Source organism: Dunckerocampus dactyliophorus, chromosome 12 (assembly GCF_027744805.1).
Source record: "Dunckerocampus dactyliophorus isolate RoL2022-P2 chromosome 12, RoL_Ddac_1.1, whole genome shotgun sequence".
Lineage (NCBI taxonomy): Eukaryota > Metazoa > Chordata > Actinopteri > Syngnathiformes > Syngnathidae > Dunckerocampus > Dunckerocampus dactyliophorus.
In genome coordinates, this window is record NC_072830.1 from 25,340,745 (window position 1) to 25,363,542 (window position 22,798).

The window sequence follows — 22,798 nt, forward strand, 5'->3', positions numbered from 1 at the left end:
TTTCACTGAAGATAACAATGGTCTGCTTTTTGTAGACTTCCAGGATAAAAAAAGAATAGAATATTGGACATTGTTAAAAAGAGGATTCTTTTTTCCTTTGAGTTTTCTCGTAATTACGGTAACATGCATGCCAGGCTCGCAGTGGAGATGTACCATTATAGAGAAACACAACGGGCTTATGCACCAACTGGTCTTGCAGTGCAACCGTCCAAACGACAATTTATCTCTGCTTGTTTTGTTCAAGCGTTGTTTAAACGCCCCCTAACTAAGGGCCTTTTTGACTGTTATGTTAATGCAAATGCATGAAATGTGACATCTGCATGTAACCCAGCACAGTAGTGAACACAGCATGAAACATGGGAGACAGTGGGCAGCTTTCCAGCACCAGAGGAGCAGTTGGGAACCTAGAGCCCTTCACAGACCACATTCCTAGCCACTCCTCCACAGCTGCTCAGGGGAAAATGGTTAAATGAGCATATACATATATATTTTTAGTTGGTAATGCATTATAAACCATTATAAACCAACTGTTTACTCCTAATGCTTACCTTATGTCTCACATTTCTTTCAACTCATTCATTCAGCCGGTGTGCATCATATACGTCATCTTCCATTGTCCATAAAATCACGATAAGCCTGTTTGCCAGCAGGCAACTACTTGTTAGGGTGGCACCTATGTAATTATCACTCTTCCGATTGTACCCCGCTGTTGTTCCAGTAAATTGTTCAACTACAGCGAGGGGTCTTGCTGATTTGTTGACAAGGATAAGTACAAAGAGGATTCAATGAGTCAAACAAGACTTCACACAATTGAACATACAATGGGATTCAATCCCACACATGCAGAGAACAATGGATCACCCGTCTTAACCCTCATCTTTTTTGGGTAATTCCTCCACAAAAGAGGCACAAAAACATTTCAATTTATGTATACACCTCACTGAAATGTGATCTGAACATCACATTATTATTATTTTTGGTGGTAAAGGTGTTAACATAGTTCAGTTTTAAAGGTAAATGAGATGCACATATGTATCATTTTAGCTATAACTATAAGAAAAGAGACCACAAAATGTATTCTCATAGCCTTGAGGTAAAACACTTGCTTTCAAGTGTAATGAAAGTGAGCTAAGGAGCCACACTAAGTATCATAAAAAGCTTTGAGGTATGCAAAATGCTTCCATCAATGACAATTGAAACAGAGCAGAAGCAAGTCTTTTTTAATTGCCTGAAGCATTCTGTCCCCGCTCAAAGGCTTCAGAGGGCCATAGACAGCATTTCAATCAACACTCTTATTCACTCTTTTCAACCTTCCTCTCCTGCAATCAGTACGGCTGCCTTTCTCTGGCTCGCCCTCTTCGTTCCATGCCACTCTCTTAACTAGCTCTCTAATTCTTTGGCTTTTGGGCCTTTATTCCGTTCAGCCACTCCTGTGAAACCAGCTAACTAATTCCTATCCAGACAAATTGCCAATCAGCTGTGGACAAAGAGAAGAGGAGAAAAGAGGCTGGTCCTCAAAAGAGCCAGTCGCTGTTTTGCTAAACGCTCGCTCAGAGGAGGGGGAGCAGCACTAGCGGAGAAGAAGAGTGTGTGTTTAAATGTGTGCGATTGTCTGTGTGTGCATGGGTTGTGTATAATACTGTGGGGGTATTTGTAAGTGTAAGCAGGGGTGTGTATGTGTGTTCATTAAGACGATGTGTGTCCTCATCGCTCCCTCCTGCCAGGGTTCACCTCTTTCTCTAAGCAGAGGTCAACAACCTTGCCATCCAATCACATTCTCCTGTCAGGGCGCTGTCGCCAACAGCAACAGGTGGTCCAGCCAATTGGTATCCCGCAGAGCGGAAAAGTAGTGCGAGACAGAGATGGTGGGATGGAGTCACTGGAGCAGATCGGGTGATATGTGCATAGCAAACAAAGCTTAATTGTTTGACATTATCAAATCATTTGATAATGAAATCATTTCATAGCCACTGGTCCTGTCCTTCAAGTGTTTAAACTCATTGACCCACATTATTAATTTACACAAATGACAACAGTATGCAACAATAGAGAAAAACCTGGTATGTATTACAAAGTATAACACAGTATTAACTTTACAGCAATGAAGTGTTTCTCTGAAGTGCTTGAGAACACCGGAACCAATAATACATGAATCTACAGAACTAACTCTTTCAGAGATGCATTAATTCATTGATGAATCGATTACCCAATTAATAGACAACTGTTTTGGTGTTCAAGTGATCCATCCATCCATCACCACTGGTGTCCACCAAAGGGTTCTGGGATTACCGCCATGGCTGGCACCAACCACCTTACGGCCACAGCTCCGAGGCACGGAACATCGCCCACTCAAACTCAATGTCTGCCACCTCCCTCAGAACATGGCCGAAGCTCTCCCGGACATGGGAGTTGAAACTCCTTCTGACACCAGACACTTTCTGACCGGCTCCTTCTGACCGGCATCCTCCCCCACCATCAGCCCCAACTCACCACCAGGTGGTGATCGGTTGACAGCCCCGGCCCTCTCTTCACCCGGGTGCCAAAACATGTGGCCGCAAGTCCGACAACACAACCACACAGTCGATCATCGAACTGCGGCCCAGGGTGTCCTGGTTCCAGGTGCACATATGAACACCCTTTGGCTTATGAGCACAGAAGTCCAATAACAAAACACCACTCTGGTTCAGATAAGGGGGGCTGTTCCTCCCAATCACACCACTCCAGGTCTCACTGTCGCTGCCAACGTGAGCGTTGAAGTCCCCCAGCAGAACAAGAGAATCCCCAGAGGGACCACTCTCCCGTACTCCCTATAAGGACTCCAAAAAGGGCGGGTATTCTGAACTGCTGTTTGGCGCATAAGCACAAACAACAGTCAGGACCCGTCCCCCCACCCAAAGGCAAAGGGAAACTACCCTCTCGTTCACCGGGTTAGAAGCCAATGTACAGGCCCTGAGCCCGGGGGGCAACAAGAATTGCAACCCATGTCCACTCTCACTGCTGGCAACGCCAGAGTGGAATAAAGACCAACCCCTCTCAAGAGGACTGGTTCCAGAGCCCTTGGTGTGCGTTGAGGTGAGTCCGACTATATATATCCGCAACTTCTCCACCTGACCCACCAGCTCAGGCTCCTCCCCCACCAAAGAGGTGACATTCCACGTGCCAAGAGCTAGCTTCTACAACCGAGGATCGGACCGCCAAGGCCGATCCTTGGCGGCCCTTTGGCCGACACCCAGCTCACTCTGCACCCTACCTCTTTGGCCCCTCCCACGAGTGGTGAGCTCATGGGAGGGGGGGACCCATATTACCTCTTCGGGCTGCACCCAGCCGGACCCCCATGCGTGCAGGCATGGCCACCATATGCTCGCCATCGTGCCCCACCTCCAGCCCTGGCTCAAGGGGGGGGCCCCGGTGACCTGCGTCCGGGTGAGGGAAATCTTGGTCCAAAGTTTTGTCTCTTCATTGGGGTCTGTTGAGCCGCTTTTTGTCTGGTCCCTCCCCCAGGACCTGTCTGTTATGGGTGACCCTACTAGGGGCGTAAAAGCCCCCGATAACTTAGCTCCTAGGATCATTGGGACACGCAAATTCCTTGACCACGATAAGGTGGTGGCTCAGGAAGGAGATTCAAGTAATAATTTTTTTTAATTCAGAAATGTAAAGATCCTCTGATTTCAGCCTCTCAATCGAGACACCACTCTTCAGATGAATCGACTAAAAAAAGAGTCATTAGTTGCAGCCCTAAACTATTTAACTATATGGCTAGGTCGTACCCCATGACATCTAAAGAGACAAATTAGAATAAAACTTTTACTATTGAATTGACTGCATGCGCCAACGGAATAGCCTGCAGGCAGAGGAGAGATTCTAAAATTCTAAAAATAGCCCACTAAGGTACTACTTCTGTTAGAAATTCCAAAAAGGTTCCAGTAAGAAAAAACTATTATAAGACTCATGACTTGACTTGTGCTAGGTCTGTGATGGATGGGATGCCAGAACTGGCATGGAGATGCCATTATTCACAGATTTCACTCAAAATGCCAGAACTACTCTTCAAACTTTGATATTCTTAGTGCAAGATTAGACTCGTATCACAGCCCACAGATACCAGCTGACTCCGGAAAGGTTTTGTGAGCTAAAAGTGAGTTTGTTTCTTCTGTTGCGAGAACATTCCATCACACAGCCATAATTGCTCTGACTCAGCTGGCTACCTGGAGATCAACTCGCGTCCAATTATAATCATGTTGAGCTCATATGACTGTGAAATAAGTGAAATAAATGACATCGTGTTGAAACGGCGGCAAAGAAAATTGAGTTTTAATAATATCATGGAATCACCTCCGAGGAGTGGCACTTAGAAAGTGTCTGATGTCATACTCTATCCTATTCACAGCCCCAAGGGGGCATATTTGAATGGTGTCTGGGAATTGCAATGACATCCTGTGACGTATTAACCAGTTACACAACCCAACTAGGAGATAAACAAAATACTGTCTCGAAAAAGCTGGAGGGTTGGGCACAATTGTGGGAACAGTTTTTGAACCTACTAATGGGTTAGAAGCCACGGCAGACAAGGGCAAGGATAGAAACGTTGATGAGGCTAGTGGAAGAAGGCAGTGACAAGTTTAATAGCCCTTGCCTGTCTGTTATTGATCAGAGCGGACTCTTTTTCTCTCCGTCTTAGCTTCTCCCTCAGTCAAGCTGTCCCTTGCTCTGGCCACTAATTAAACAGTGAACAGGCCCATAAAAAGCAGGAGGGTTTACAAAAGAGGAAGGATAAAAGCTGCATTAGTCTAGGCTGAGTGCTCCTGCCTCGTTAGACAGAGAGGGAGAGGAGCAGCTTGGACATCTGTCTGATCATTAACTCACTTAGCTTGACACGATTGTAAAATTTGTCACCCCTCCTCTCGTTTTTTCGTATCTACTTGTGTGCTCATTCACAATTACAGAGCTCTCTTATCTACTCATCCGTCCTTTCTGTTTATTTTACTTACGAGCGCTGTCTGTCTTCTTCACGTAACAGTTCTTATCAGCTTAGTTTCGGCTCACATACACAAAAGGACCAAGACACAAAGGGACATGTATCTCTCCCGGCTTATTCTGTACAGACACAAAAAGGCTGCAGGGAGAAGCCAGATAAGCTACTACCATGATAGAATATCTAACCGAACAGCATCCACAGAGGTGGGAAGTATCAACAAGCATCAAGCATCAACCATCTTCTACCTGTGTATGTGTTTTTGGCATTTTGACCAAGGAGCATGAGGAGAATAAAAATTTGAAATTTTTCACCAGAAACAGAAAAATATCCCAAATGAACTTTTTTTTTTCCAGACTACTTCAAACCAGTGATTTGCAGAATGGTGACATGTGACTACTAGCTCATGGATCAGTGACATTCTCTTGGATGAAATGTTGTGCCCCGTTACCAACAGTCCCCCACCGATGGTTACATTGCTCGCCCCAAAGGGACTTGTATTCCCTAAAATGGGACCAATAAAATGAAAGTAAAGGAATGAGATTAGTGTGAAGTACGTCATGCGGTGAAGGCCCAGGACAGATGATGAAATGATAAAGCTGCAAGCCAACAAGGCTAAAGGCAAGCCAAGTTTTCACACTGACATCAACAGTGAGGCAGGTGCAAATATTTCCTCTTTATCTACTCACGCTAGTATGAGTAGGAGTGGGCATTTGATTACATTGCCTTGATAGACAATTGGGGAAAATGAAATCAGGTTGATAATTTCTGGCAGAAAATGAAGTGTATCGTTCTACATGGGGCGGCAGTCGCTCAGGGGGTAGAGCAGGTCATCCAGGAACCAGAAGGTTGGTGGTTCGATCCTCACTCCCTCTGCCCAGTCTCTGTTGTTGTGTCCCTGGACAAGAGACTTCACCCACCCTGCCTCCTCCTGCTGCCCACACTGGTGTATGAATGTTTGGTGGTGGTCGGAGAGGCCGTATGTGCGAATTGGCAGCCACGTTTCCGTCATTCTGATTGACCTTATTGATCACGTCTGCAAAATAACCTACGATGAAGCCAAAGAAAGTTGCAAGTCCCAGCATTTTGATAAAAAAAGGGGAGAAATGCTATTAAATTCAAGAAATACCTCATAGCAAAACACAAAGGTGTCATCCGTGTGGATCTCTCCTCATCCCCTCACATTTGCCTCATAGCTGTCTTTGTCAACATTCAGGTCTTCAGTCAAGGCATTTATTCCTTTAATTTGTTGTTATATATATTTACATACATTTTGAATTGTTTTCTGCATGTAAAACTATAATAGTTCCATATTAATCCACTGACTGCCTGCCATGTTCAGAGCAGAGAGCCCCATACTGCCAGAGTTTTGGGCATTTTTGCTGAACTTTTGTTCAAGACCCACTGAATATTTGAGTTTTAGGACTAAATAAACACTGAAACTATCTAAAGAAACTTTAGACTCTCTTCTTTCATCAGAAAAAAAAGTTTGTTTCTAGCCTTCTTGGGTCTTTAGATATTGGGGGTAGAACATAGGGAAGTTTCAGCAAAAACACCTGATTTTGACCACAAAACAGAGAAAAAAAGCTTTTTCTGCAGAGAAGCAAATTCAAGCAGAGTGACGGTGGGGTCTGCTGGATGTGGGGATGAATCCCTGATGCTGACCAGACGGCAGCCACTCATCAGAAGAATCAGGGTCGGGTTCTGAGTCACCCGACTCTGAACTGCTTCCGGTGTCAGGCTCGGGTGTCTCAGCAACGCTAACCACCAGCTTGTTGCTTCGGCTGCCATTGTCAACTGCATTTGTGTCTACGTCACCTACATCAGCCATGTCACCTCTATCTTTTGCGATCACGTCACTACTAAAGGCAGATCCACCGCCAGACAAGCTCTGTGACAGTGTTAGCTGCCTGTATTTTTTGTCTCCGCTCGATTTCTGCATGCGTTTCGTCATTTTCCTCTCTCAACCCACAATCCGTCTTCTTCATAGACAATCTGTCGCTGCTGGTTGGAGGAAAAGAGAACTGTTGCCCCCTACTGGGACAGAAATACATTGCCTACAAGTCTGAAATTCACACTCAAGATGAATAAGACTTTGATCCGTAGCTCCCGTGAAAAAAAGGCAAAAGACGTCAATAGACGTCGTTGGCAGTCAACGTTACTTTATGAAAAGACGTCAATCGACGTCTTTGGCATTGAAAGAGTTACATGTGTTTTGTGTTAACACGTTTGGGTGCCTGCGAATGGATTTGCATGACTTCTTATGGGAAAATTGTTTTGGTTGGTGTACATTTTGGGTTTCGTCGGACCTTCTGGAACAGACTGTGTTTGCAGCGGAGCAATTTGAAGTCTTTCTAAACTGTATCGTACAAGGCCTTACATTGTTCAGCATTCAACGTATAACAGCTCACTCAGATAACACATGGACTCGGAAAAACACCCTGCCAGACACATATTCACATAAAGGCTGTACAAACATTGCTCACTCTCAGCAGGTCTGAACCAAGATCAACAGTGAATGTGACATGAGAATGTGTGTGGCTATTTGAGGTGGTATCCAATTTAATGGTGTGCAGGGACAAACCTATACGGTTAGTGCACGACTTCCTCAACAAATCTGTCAAAATATGTACCACTTTATGTGAAAGCCATAAAATAAGACCATTTCCCCAATAAGTTAAATAGTGTGACACTCAGATTGCAACCTAATAAAAGTTTGTGTCACTGATGTAGTCATCTCTCGCTTTGCTGCCTCCTCTCCACACACACACACACACACACACACACACACACACACACACACACACACACACACACACACACACACACACACACACACACACACAAAGAGTTTCTCTCTGTAAAAACCATGTGAAGTTGATTACCAGGTTTATGAAGGACAAATGTGACAAGACTGAATGAGCCTGGATCGGGGGGTTGTGGTTGCTGCAACTTTGCCCAGGACAAAGGAAGCCAAACCCTTCTGTTCCAATGCATACACACCAACACATAGACACAATGACACACATGCTGTGTAACTGTAACATACTGCACGCGTGCTCACTCACACACACACACACAGGGGGAAAATAAGCAGGGTGACAGCGATGGGATTTTTCTCATTTTTCTCACAGCAAAGCCTCTGTGCTTGGTTCTACATGACCCCCAAGCATACTAAACATATGCATGCGATATACCATGAAACACATTTGAATGCCTTCAGCTTTACATTGATTCGTCTGAAATTAAGTTAAATGCGTACTGGGCTTTCATAAGTGGTTGCTTTACCATGTGTGTATGCAAGTTTGCAAATGGTTCAGTGTGCGTGTGTGTGACTGTGTGTGTGTGTGTGTGTGACTGTGTGTGTGTGTGTGTGTGTGTGTGTGTTAGGGGAAATGAGCTAATTTGTCTGTGTATCCAAACCATGTCTATATACTCTGCTGCTGCTGCCATAATGAGGACCACATTTTGTATTATATTGCTTCCACATGTGATACAGCGAGGAGGGCAGCTGGTAGAATACAAACTGTGCTTATTCACTGTACCGTCAAAGGACTTTTTCCACTTTCATTAATTGCACTGTATATTCATGACTCTTGTGAATAATATGGAGAGAATTTGAAAAACTTAAAAGGCTGGACAGATGGTACTGGGAGGAGTGTACAGTATAGTGCCTCCCTAATGCAAGCAGATTTAAAAGAAGTAAGAAGAATAAAGACTTTAAAAAATATAAACACAGTGGGTGGCACTTACATTGCTGGGAATTATGGTACTCTGTCTTATTTTTCTTTGTTTTTATCAGGTTAGTCATGATAAAAGGCATGCAATTCATTTTTCCTATTTACTAAAGCCAATTATGTGTTTAATGGGGCCTGAAAGGAGCCTCAGACAGGTATTTCTTTTGGCATCCTCAATTACAGCCAATTCTCACATCAACTATAAATAATGGTGCTATTTGACTTGTGGGTCTTAAAAATCAAACCCGCAGAGCACAATCTGGAAGAAAGCACTGCCTGTGGAGTTCATGTGGAGCCAAATAATACCACAAGTACCATCCTACCACACAAATTCATGTCATGGGACAAGAATGTTGACACCTTCCAAGCCCCGAGCAAAGCCAATTGTTAAATAATGTAAGGAAAGTTAATCTCACTCCTCAGGTACTTACTGAAAGACTAAAGTCTCGAGTATGTGGTTCCTTGCACTTGCAATAAACACACGGCTCAGACAAATTGGTCTCCACCTAAGAGCGGGTACGGGACAAATAACAGTGGAAAATTATTATTGTTGCCATTTAAAGATGGAAAAGAGGAGGAGGAAAATGTGCAAGCTATTTGGAGATACGAGAGGTCTCACGGGCTCCACTGGGAAGGCTGTGACACATGAATTGGTTGCAACTCGACACTGGCGTCTGTCCGAAGTCTTATCGGTCATGTAATCAAATGACAAAGAGAGGATTTGAATGGAAAATTGTGTTCTTAGCGAAGCATGTTGTGTCAAGAGCTGTGTTTTTATAAATCCCCTTGGGTGTATAGTGCATGAATTTGAGGTTGAGAGACAATCATGTTGTTGGGAGACCTGAATAGAATATTATATCTACTGTTTAGTACATTCAGAAAATATTATGAGAACATCCTTGGGAGAACAGGGTTGTGTGTGTGAGCTTGTTAGTTTCCTTCATGGTGAGCAAAAAATGGTAATTAAAGGAAGAAAGGCAAAGTTATTGCAGCTGGAACTAATCGATGCATTACAGCAGTCATTTATATTGCAAATGTTGATCAGAAATCAGAGGAGCAGGCATTGCGGAGATGGGCTGTCCACCCTCTGAACGAGTCGTTTACAGACAGGAAATAATGTACTAAAAGCTGACAATCACGGCCTTGATGGTCTGTCCGCAGATCAAGGATTTTTTGGTGGTGCACGGAACGCTACGAGACTGAACAAGGAAACGGAAACTGGCGAAATGCAACAAAACACATACCTGGAGAGCAGTGAAGCATACAAGCATATTCAAGGGTCAAAATGGCTGTGTACGGAAAATGCCTTGCATCAGGTAAACAACTCAGGTAAAAAACAGTGCAGCCCAAGCCTTTACCTAACAGGAGTCATAGCTAGCAATAGTGCCAATGAGACGCCCAAGCCTGGAGGCTCACTTCTGTTGTTTCCGTCTCAATCTCCTATCTCTTCTGTCTCCTGTTTCCTCCACTTTGCCTTCCCGGTGAAATACGTAAACGGAAAAAGACAAATGGATAAAATGAAAGATTGGACCTCTGACAACACAGCTTTAATGACCACGGCGCAATCACCAATATTCAGCGACTGGGTACCAGAAGATGAAAAAATATAATTTTAAAGGGTTTACCCTATGATGAGTTGAAGAGGAGTTAATGACATACAGGAGGGGGCACAGCGGAAAGGAGAGAAGAAAAATGGGGTGTGGGTCATTAAAGCACTCTAATGACGTGCTGATTGATGAGAAGCCCCAACCCTGACCCCACATTATTGCACAGCCTGAGAACCAGCACGAAGTTCTCCAAGTGTGTGTTGAGTCTGAACTGATTACAGAACTTGGGCATTTAGAGTGCATTCTTCCATTCCGATAAAACAACTCCTGAGCAACACAGCTGGCTGTCATGTTACAGACGAGACGGAGCAGTAATTCTGCTGTTTTTGTGCTTACCAACTTAGCTTGTGGCTGAGGGCTGAAAAGTGTACAAAAAAAGACAACAACAAGGGCTGAAAGATGCAATAAGTGGGCATGTGAGAGGCATGCTTATAACGGCTCAAAATTGACTGACGACCGATTGGTCGGCGGGTTGGTGATGACATTATGACAAAAAGACAAGACAACACAACCAGAGTCTTTCAAATAGTATGAGTATGATGACACCATGTCCAAAAGCAGATATATTCTACATCAGGCTAGAATCTGAAGACTCATTGTCAGACTATCGTAATCTTTTTTTGTTCATCTTTGCTACCAATCACACGCACACAGGCACACACATACACAGACACAGACGCACAGACTAAAATACAGAAGCAGCCAAACATTTTAAGTCAAATAAGGACCAGATGAAGCAGCCCTGAGATACAGCTGAAACACATGTTGACACACAGAAGCACAAGCTCAAGCCTTTGATTCAGCTGCAGCTGCGACCACAACTCAATTCTCTCCTCGTTTTTATAATCCTCATCTCTCATTCATGCAACCACAGCAGGGACAGCAACACCACTCCTTCGTTATGGGGCTGTAAACTACAGAAATATGTTTGCGCCTTGGTAACACACATTTAAACACTCTGTTTTTCCACACACCCTTGTTTTTTTCACCTCCAGCCTCTTTTTAATTTTTCTTCTCAGTGTTTCCCACAGGACTGCAATGCATCTGTGGTGTTGGGGTGGAGCCAGATTATGTCATCATCTAATTTGCATAATAGGCCATGACGCAAACATTTAACATAATCTCATGTTTTTAAGCCTTATTTAAGAACAGAACATGAAGTTACAGTCGTCCCTTGCCACTTCGTGGTTCGATTTTCACGGCTTTGCTCTATCACAGTTTTTCAAAAATATATTTATGAATAAATCATGCTGTTTGATGGTTGAATATGGCCTGTTCGTCAAACAAAAGTATAATGAAGACATTTTTAAAGCATAAAATACAAATATAAGGCATTCAGAAGACAAATTCAATGATATGTAGCATTCTACACTGGTCTCCAGGTGTCAGTAATGTTCAGTGAGACACAAACGCCAAACATGACCACTGGAACAACAGCCTTTTATTGCAGGTTTGAATTATCTCACAACAGGCACCATAATCCCTAATAAAAATCCCAAATAAAAACACAGGCTACTGTACGAGTGTTATTTCATGTCTAGACGTCTCTAATAATGTTAAAAAACCTATTTCAAAGGTCGTTAACAGGTTTTTTGTACTCTAACAGTGAAAATACTCCATTAATAAATAAGGAATCCTACTTCAGGGGAAATTCACTTTAAACAGTCTGGTCTGGAACCAATAAACTGTGATAAACGAGGGATTACTGTATTGCCTCATGGGTGTTTGTTTCCTTTAGTGTGTGTACACCTTATAACATAACAATGATTAAAAAAATCAGCCATGATGTTTCATGGGCTCCATGTAAGTGTGTGCTGATTTAAAGATAACATGGACATCACTGTACACCTAATATCGCACTATATTGGTGAACCCTCATGGGTGTTTGTTTCCTTTAGTGTGTGTACACCTTATAACATAACAATGATAAAAAAAAATCAGCCATGATGTTTCATGGGCTCCATGTAAGTGTGTGCTGATTTAAAGATAACATGGACATCACTGTACACCTAATATCGCACTATATTGATGAACTGATGCGTTATACTGCGAGGCCAAGTCCGTTATGGTATGTGCTAACAAGTTACAATGCTATCTACTGTACGGAGATGTAACGACAAGCTACACAGACAGCTCCATTATAATGCGTTTGTGAGTGAGGGTGAACAGCTAGTGGCAATAAAAAAAGCAGTGCCAAATCCATCTGTGGCAGGCTGCCACAAATACTGTAGATGAATGTATGAGAAACACTGCTTCTTTTCAACATACAAACAACGTCGGCGTTGTTGACAGAAGCATTGATTGACGCTGCAAAGACATGTGAGAAATGTTCAAATAAAGACGACCTGACCCATTTGACTAATTTTTATTACAGTCAATATCCAACCTCAAACCATGCCAGGTCATTAAACACATAAATATCAAGGCCAACTGTGTGTGGCAGCATTAGTAGCAGTATAAATATCACACTAAAGTAAAAGCTATTTAGTTTTTAGCTGAATCACGTAGGTAGTCTGCGTTTTCTCCACTCTTCATGGCCTTTCTCATCCGCGTTGTGCACATTTCTCTGACAGACTTGTTAAAGTCCAGCCAGGTCCTTTTTAACAGGCTCAACCTCTCGGTCTATCAATATCATATGTCTCTACTTTATGAGGGCCTTCCCTTGACGTGCTCTATTTCATGTTTAAGACATCATTTGTCCTGCTGCTTTTTGGAAGCGTATCCACTCAGCTGCAACACCTCAATTAGGAGGCATCTGCATTTGGACATCGGACCGTTGCTCATCTTCAACCTTTTTTTTTTTGGAGTAGCTGCATCTTCCATATTTAGGAATCAGCCAGTCATTGCATTACCTTGAGATGAAATCTACTCATTTTAGACATTACTACTATTCTTCCACTGGCCTGAGACTTGAGTTTCTTTGGTTTTTCTTTGGTTTTTCATCATGTCAGACCTTTCAGAATGGTCGTGCTATACCATCATTGCCTGTCTTTTCAGTTAAGTGCCGAGAAAATAATTGTTTCATTAGTGTTTTTAGGGACAAATGAATATCAAAGACTGGGTGCTTGAAAGTCATCTTTTGGAAACATGAAAAATTGGAAATTGGCCATGGAAAAGTACAGGTATATCTGAGTACTGAACATGTTTATCTGTGGCTGCAAAAATGAATATTTACTGTTTGATTTTATGAGTAAGTACAACACTTCAAAGGCAAATAGGCCTATTTAGATTTTTATTTGTAATCTTTGCGTTTCGCATCATTGGTGTCACTGCATCCAAGTTATTAGTTAAGGTCATTCTACTTCCTTGTTTGGTTTGGTGAAAGCAACTCAAAAGTAGCACAGATGCAGTGTAAATAATTACAATTCACAGATAAAATGACTGTAATAAATGTATTTATATTCCAATGACTAACTATTTTAAGGTGGACAAAGTAAGTTAACAGACACAGACGTGTGCACACAACTCTGCCATTGCATCCAATCTCTTGCATCTGCTTAAGAAAAGTCTTTTCCAAAGCTCAGAGAAACCACAGACTAATTTGAGAGTACAACGTTGTGGCTGTTTCCACATTAACACAAACATGCGCACATGCACAAGAGGAAAAAAAAAATGTGCTCAGTGTCTCTGTCACACAGACAACACAGGCAAGAATGACATTGCCTGACACAATCAAGGAGGACTTTTTTTTTATCATATTGAGAGAATGTACCTGTCTAGCTTCTCTAACCTCTAAACAGCCAAACACCGCCAGAGCCATGTGTGTGGATATTGCCAGCAAAATGACATCAGATGGTTGAAACTGAAATGTAAGAGCATGGATGATAATCATAGGGTTTTCATCAAATGCGACTACTCAAGCCAAACATCTTTCCACACAGGGCTGCACATGCTCTGGCAAGGAAGGGGCTAGTTTGTCCACTGAGCGCTGAGCATGTGTGTAGTGTATCACCGCATGGGTGGTTACAGTATACTCTACTGACAAAGGATCTGCGTACAAAATGGAACGGTAAGAAGGCTAAGCAAAATAATTGAACTCATCGGACAAGATGATCAGCCTTTCTCAGCAGTGGAAGACACCAGGAAGACACCAGTGCTCTCTCATTTACCCGGAAGTCCCGCTAGAGCTCCACCAATGTACACTCACATCCAAAGAAGTTGTCTCATCGTCTGTAAGTTTCACAAATGATATGTTCACTTGAAAAAGTAAGTAAAATATGTTTTTGTCTAAATTAATGTGATTTTATGTTTTTTTCATATCATTTAGCCAGTAGCAGAGGTGCAGCCAGGAATTCTGGGTTCCAATGGAAAAAAAAAATCACATTTCCCCCCTCCCTCTTATTCATTAATCACTAATTTGATTAGTAAAAACCTATTTTTTGGCCCCCGTGGCAGTCAAGGGACCTCGGAATCGATCTGACTTTTCCCTTTTATACGGCACCCCTGGCCAATAGCACTCATCAGAAATAAAATGAAAAATCTATAACCAACCTATGTAATCGGTATCGGCTGATTTCAGTCCTGGATGATTGTTATCGGAATCAGCAGCATAAAACCCTGATCGGAGCATCCCTACATGCAACCTATGACTTTGACTGCTGAGGGTGCACAGAAGCCAGGCTAGCTGAATAAGTAACTGAGTACTGCTAGTATGAGCTTTAACTCCAGTACATCCATACACTTATCATCAAATCCATGTTGTGTTAACATGTACCAAACAAGGTCACATGAATTACATTCATGAAACATTGAAAATCATTTTTTATGTACTATCTTGATATGTTTTGGGTGAAGAAAAGTGTGATTTGGAGCCAAGGAGGGCTCACACCTTTAAATCTATGAAGAAAGAATGTCATAAGTACCTCACAATAGTAGAAAGAAATGCCAACTATACTGTTTAACACATACTGTACATTTGAAAATGCAAGTGACATGTTACCTGCACACACACACAAAAAATCTTTTCAAATGCAGCTAACTGGCCAATAATAGACTTCATGAACAAATACAGTCATATAAATACCTCTCTTACAGCCTTTTGTACCTTAACTGACATCCAGACACAATACTGCAAGGCAGTATTGTAACAGTCCAACTAAGTAACTTGGTCAATCACCTACCTATCTGACATGAGCAGCATGTGCTAAGGAAGAACACATTATTTTGGCACAGCTCCATATAACAACCAAACTGCATTCTTTTGCCTTTGCACAGACTGTGGCCTGCCAGAGGGATTATTTGAAAAAACACCTTTTAGCTTTATGGGCACGTGGCTCAAGGACATTAAAATTTCTATGGAGATTTGTTAGTAAAAGAAAACCTTATTATACACATTTACAGTGCATTACATTCAGTCCCTGGCTATGGAGCCTACATTTTATGTTTCAAATATGAAATGGTCATGTGATTGTGAGTCCAGTCGAAGATACGAGTGCAGAGGGATTAGTGAGCTCTGACAAATGGCTTTATACCCTTTAACATATACCAGTGGAAAACACATTTGTTCATATTAATCTGAAGAATACTCAACCACTTTACCTGTAATATGATCAGTGTTAAGGGAGAGGTCTAAAAAAAACCTCCAAAAAACAAATACAGAAAGTAATAAGGAAAGTCAAAGGACAAAGAAGGTTCTTTCTATTTTTTGTCCATACCATACCAGCTGGTAGTACAGTCAATTTTTTTTTCTCTGTGGGTGTAGAAAAAGTAGGGGGTTCCTCTCTCGCCACTAATCACACTTAATGATTCAAATCGGCCTAAGACATACCTTTGAAATCAAATCTACTTACAAACAAAAAAGACACACACATACTGTAATGCCTTCGCTTTGGCACAAACGGACACACATTCAAACTTGAGTTGACAATAGCATAGAGTGTTGAGGAGAGTGCAACTAGTGTGACCGCCCCGTGGATGTTTCCAATCCATCAACAGGCCTCTAACGAGCCCTGCAGTGCCACAGCTAATTGCCTCTAATGACCTCAGAGGCTCGCTCGCACACTCACTCACACACACCCGCACACACCAATGTGATTCACACATGCTTGCTGACACATGGAAAAGTAAAAATCAGTTGAGCCAACTTGTGACTGGGGTTCTAAGTGTGCGTGTGTGTGTTTCTGTTTGCAATCTATGGCAACATCAGGCTCCTATAGTGGCATTTCCTCAAACCTTTTTGCAGAAATAGATATCCCCTTTGTCTCTCACACACACACACACACACACACACACACACTCACTCACACACACAGAAACAATAGCCTCTCCAGGGTCCAGTTAAAAATATCGCTTAATTGTTAATTTTTCATAAAATTTCGGTGTAAGCGGATGTACAGTCGCCACTTGTTTATCGCAGTTAATTGGTTCCACACTCAACCGCGCTAAGTGATTCAACATTACTGAATGGAATATTTTCGCCGTTAGAGCATAGAAAACCTGTTTATGACTTTCTAAATAGGTTTTTTTTTCCCCATTATTAGAGCCCTTTAGACATGAAATAACACCCCTATAGTCACCTTTACACTCATTATTCTTTGTTTACACTACATTGAGAAACACTTATGCCTGGGGTGTCCAAAGTTTTTCCAGCGAGGGCCACATTCTGAAAAATGAAAGGATGCAAGGGCCACTTGCCACTAAAAAATTGCATCTCCACTTTGTGATATAGGTGAAAAAGCCTGTAATTAGTATCAACTTTGGTCTTTGCTTTTTTTCCCCCCATTTTTGACACGTATTTTGACACACGAGATGGCTGCCGCTTTAAGCATTAGCATTCTACCGGCTACCTACAGTAGTTAGCCTGCAATTTATTTATTCTAAACTTAAGAAATTGTTTCAAACAGAGTGGAGAAGAAGGACAAAGAAGCTAAAAACTTACCACTTCCACACGGAATGGGAGGAGAACTTGTCATTCCGTTATGTCGGACATGCCATGGCTGACTACATGCAGGGTTAAGGTAAAGTAATCTAAGATAACGTCCCTTCAGTGTAACATTACTAACACCTAGTGACGAGAACACTACATATGACTTCTCTTTCAATATTTTTTTACGAATAAAAGGCCATAGTCAATCATGAAACAGCAATCATTTAATAAAAATGTTTGAAAACCCGCGATAGAGAGCGGGAGAGATGTTACAACCGCAAAGGGACGACGACTGTCGACTGGTTTCCAAAAGTAACATTAACACACATTTTATCTTATCTTAATTTCCATGTACAGTATAAGCCATCACAGAAGTGAACACAACAAGAATACAACATTAGCGACATTATGGAGCTGTGGGCAGCTTTTGAGAACTTAAGGAACAGTTGAGCGTAGTTAGGTGCCTTCTGCAGATTCACCACCCACCCCCCCATATGCCAGTTGGGGGAATCAAGCATCAATCAATCAGCCGTCACAGGCCACGTTCTTAGCTACTCGACTATAGCTGCTCTCATGTTTCAGTTACCTCTACAGTAGAATGAAACTGACAAAACAAATAGAGCTTGCCCCTATAAAAGACAAAATGTTTTAATCCTCACAACACACGCTTTCCTTAGAAAAACAAAAAAATAACTGACAAAAAGTAAGAGGTGCACGCTTGTCAGTGTGTCCAGAAACAAAGATTTTCTTTATTCTAAGCTATCTTTACTACCTACTCATTGGTTTATACTGTCTCTCCTGGGTGCCTGTACAACACAGAGGGCCCACGCAGAGAGCTGCACAACTTTGGCATCTACATCTAATCGCTTCATTATGGATAGTCATGCTTGTGAACACCAGAACACAATGCTGTGCTTCTTAAAACCAGTCCCGAGATTAAATATAAGCCCTCTGATAGTCATATGGGATGTATTTTCATTTGTATGCTTGAAACCGCATGGTTAATCCTCCTAATAAAAGGAGGATGGGAGTGGATTTCACCTACAGTAGTCACCACAAAAACAGAAAACCAGACCCTTGGCTTTTTGTAGACTTACGAGAGCTTCAAGTGTTGACGGTTTCCCACTACACCACATGGAAGAAATGTTCAGAGTTGAGAGGAGCATTTTCCACGTTAGACCTCCAGAGTGTGTATTACCAGATGCAGTTACACGAAGGCTGCCGTAGTATAGCTACATTCTTTACACACGATGGCTTTTAACGCTCCAAGAGACTTCATCTGTGCCAAGCTGTTTCCAACGGATGATGTCAACTGTCATCAAAGGTCACATAGGGGGTACCTTGATGACATTATCACCTCACGTGCAGCAACTGAGGAACATAACAAAAGACTGACAGCTGTGCTCCGGCGTATACAGGATGCTGGGCTCCAGCTGGATCACTCCAAATGCAACTTCAGACAGACAGAACTGTCTTTCCTGTGGCACACAGTTTCAGAAAATACACAGCCTGACGCCTCACGTATGACAGCTGTGTCTCAAGCACCTCCACCTACAGACCTGCCCAAACTGAGGTCATTCCTAGAGATGACGTCTTGGTGCTACAAATTCATACCAGACTATTCTGCTGTTTTGGAGCACCTGAAAACACTCCTGCTCGGAAGGGATACATTCACATTCACAACGAGCATCAAGACTGTTAAGCCCTGCGCAATCCAGAACTGCCCACTGTTGCATCTGACTACGGACTAGGAGCTGTCCTAACACTGGGACATGGCTCCAAAAAAAACTTACTTTTGCATCACGCACACTCACGCAGGCAGAGAGAAAATACTAGTCAAAAAGGAGGCGCTGCGGTGTGTGTGGGCAACAGACAAGCGGCCAACATACTTGTGGGGGAGACATGTCACACTAAGGACGGGTCACAGCCCTCTCACCACACTTCTTGCTTCAAAAGGCAAAGGATGAGCAGATAGCGAGACATCAAGACTGTTGTCATTAAGCTACAACATTCAGTACAAACCAGGTAGAGAGAATGTAAAAGGAACGTTGTAAACCGGGGGTATCCAATGTGTGGCTCAGGGGTCATTTTCGGCCCACAGCTTGTTATTTACTGGCCTTCGGCTCATCCTAAAAATAAAAAATAAAATTTGTTAATGACATATATATTAGATATTACACTAATTTGCTTTTCCAGCTATAATACAAGGCTTACAATACAGTATGTTGACCTAGGCTGGATTGGTTTTACAATCTTTAATGTACAAAATGTATTAAAGTGGCCCCCCACATCCGTCAGATTTTCTGTATGCTATATCTGTTTTATTTTTGGAGAATTGTATTAATTGGAGAATTACCTACCAGCAGTTTTTCATGCTTAAATTTGAAAAACTGCAAAAAAAAAAAAAAAAGAAAAAGTTAAGCAGTTTTATGTTTTGCATTTTGTTCCCTTACTACTCCAAAAATGAACCTAAGAGTGACCTTAAACCCTAGGTACGTACCGAACCGTGATTATTAGTTATTAATATCATCATTTCAGCCTTTTCTCAAATTATGCATTTTACTCTATTTTTCCACATTTTTGCTGCCTTTTTTGGTTTGTTATTTCTACAATGTGCTGTGGGCCAAAAACAAACGCTGCTCTTTGGACACCCCTGTTTTCAGAGCTCTTTATCAGGGTTGAGAGTAGGACTGCAACTAACTATTATTTTAATAACCGATTAATCGTTTGATTATTTTTTCAATTAATCGATAAATAGAATTTTAAAAAACACACATTTTTAATTTCCGCCTCTTTATTCAGAAATAGAAGATTTGAACTGACAGAACAAAAAAGTGCACAAATGGTTGCGGCTTGAGTATTCTGTTAAAATAATGTTAAATACTAAAAAATCTACTAAAAAAGTGTTTGACAAATAGCTTCAGTAAAACAATAAATGCACACAAAAATACAATCATGATTTTTTTTTTTAGTCGATTACTCTGAAGCTTGTTGTTTCAATGCACCAAATTAATATGAAGCAAACACATACAGTTAGTCAGAAAAGAGGCAAAAATACCTATCACTGTTTTCAACAACAACTCCTGTCAACTATTTAGCTTGTTAGCTTCCTTTGTAGCAAGCAAACAATGGTAACTAAATAGAGAAGGGGAGTGTTATTGCAGCTGGGACTAATGCAAATGTAGATGACAAATCGGCGGAGAAGGTGTTTGCGGAGGTGGGCTGCCCACCCTCTGAACAAATCGTATTCAGACAGGAAATAATATTCTACAAGCCAACCACTCACAGCCTTAACGCTCCGCATCGCCGCAGTGTGAAGGATTTTTTTGGAGGTGCACGTCACGCTATGGCCAGTGACTGGATTCGAAAATGAAAGCGTTGAAATGCAACAACGTGTACCTGGAGAGCAGCTAAGAGTGCGAGCGTATTGAAGGGCCAAAATGCATGCCGTGTACAAAAAACACGGTCAACAAGACAAGTTGCTCTCAGAGTGAGAGGAAAGCAGACCAAGAGCAAAGCTTCCGCAGACCAAAATCAAGGGGCTACAACTGCGTTCTTCAAATGTGGATCATATGTTCGGGTGAAGAATCTTACCTCACATGTGTCTCTCATTCTTACATTCTGAAAAGAGCTAAATGCTCTTGATAATGTTCTGACATCAGTGGGAAAAGATAATTGTTCTTTTTGTTTGGGGAGTATGTGGTGTCTCAGTCTGGACAGTAGGGGCACTATGCACAAGTACTACGGAGACCAAAGAGAAATAAGACACAGATAACAAAGTAGAGTCTGGTGGATATGAGAGCGCTATGGACGCCATGTTACTTCTGTGTGTGCCAGCTACAAAATAAAGTGAGTGAGAAGAAATACAAGACTGCTTCTTGAGAATACCACAAATATACACGTCTGGTGCACCAGGGAGAACACGTCATATATTGCCCTTCCCCTACAGACAAATGAGAAATGAAAGGAAAAACCAACATAATATGCCTGGAGCTGCCAGAACAAGTTCAGTCTACTTTGGAGTAGAATCTGCAAGTCTGAAATATTACTAGATGGATGGACTCCCTCCTTGCAAAAAATATTGCCTTTTTTGGTGTCGGTGGTGAAGGAAAGCAGTCTCAAACAAACTCTTTGTGATCTTCTGGGTTGAGATTTGGTGGTCTGCTCTGCTAAGTTTTACACCGAACATCAAGTGTTCAGTGGATCCAGAGTTGTGATGTACAGTCATGGAAAAAATGATTAGACCACCGTTGTTTCTTCAGTTTCTTTTCATTTGAATGCCTGATACAACTAAAGGTACCTTTTGTTTGGACAAATATGACAAAGACAACAAAAATAGCTCAGAAGAGTTAATATTTTTGGCAGTACAATGCTATAGCTATTCAGGTAAGAACTTAAATGATTTTGGTTATTATGAAGAAAACCATGGAAGTTGCTAGATATCAGCTCTTAAATTACACTCTTATGAGCTATATTAGTTATCATCATTATATTTATCCAAACAAATCTACCTTTAGTTGTACCAGCCATTAAAACAGATCAATAAGCTGAAGAAACAAGGGTGCTCTAATCATTTTTTCCATCACTGTAGGTGGATGGAAAGACTGCTTTCCTGGAAGAAACCACCTTTAACTTACTGCTGGACAATTCTGCAAATGTCAACTTTCTTGCTTCGTACTGACCTCACGAACCTCTACACAAAGGATACAGTGTGTACTTTTCTCACACACCGTGGATGAATATGTTGTGTGTGTCATTTGAAACTACACAAAGCGGATAACATCACTTATTAATTAACATCGCTTATTAATTAACTCTTTGCTGTTCATTATGTCTCCCAAGAGTAAGGCAGGCTATTCTGCTGGATATGCACCGAGGAAGTGAAAATGAACATCGTAGATCTGAAAGAGGAGAAACACCCACCAATATTGGCAGTACTTTGGGTATTAAACATCCGTCTATAACGATCATCATTAAGGATAAAGATTGTATGTAAAAGCATGTAAAAGGATCTTCTCCTATGAAAGCGACCGTAATAACTAAGCAGCACGGCTGTCTTATTCTTGTTATGTTCTTCTGCCGCGTCTCGGAGTACAACAAAGAGTCAAGGCAAGGAGGAGTTCTCGTTTTTTATTATTACGGTTTAGTCTTTTTATTATTAGGCTTGCCAAATCAAGTAGTTACGGTGACAAGAAATTTTACTAAATTTAAAAACAAACTGGACTACTATTGTTTCTACTATTCTTCACATTATTAAATTATCTAATACATTTTCAATGTAGTCAACTAGAAGAGAGTGTATTTGGAATACAGAAAGTGAACAAATGTATCGCAATTGACGTAAAACAGATGGGGGTAGGATGCTTTGCTTCTTCTTACTCCTTTTGGACATGTGGAAATGTGAATTGTAATATGTGATGTAGTCCAATGTAATGTGTATTTGTGTGCATGTTACCATTACCATCATTTCGGTACAAGATCCGACACCAAAACTCGACTTACGTCACAGTGTAGGAACGGAACTCACCTGTACTTAGCCCACACAGCATCGACTGCAAATAAATGCCTTAACCCAGGTAAATAAAACTCAAGTAAAATTCTTCACTACAACCAAGTC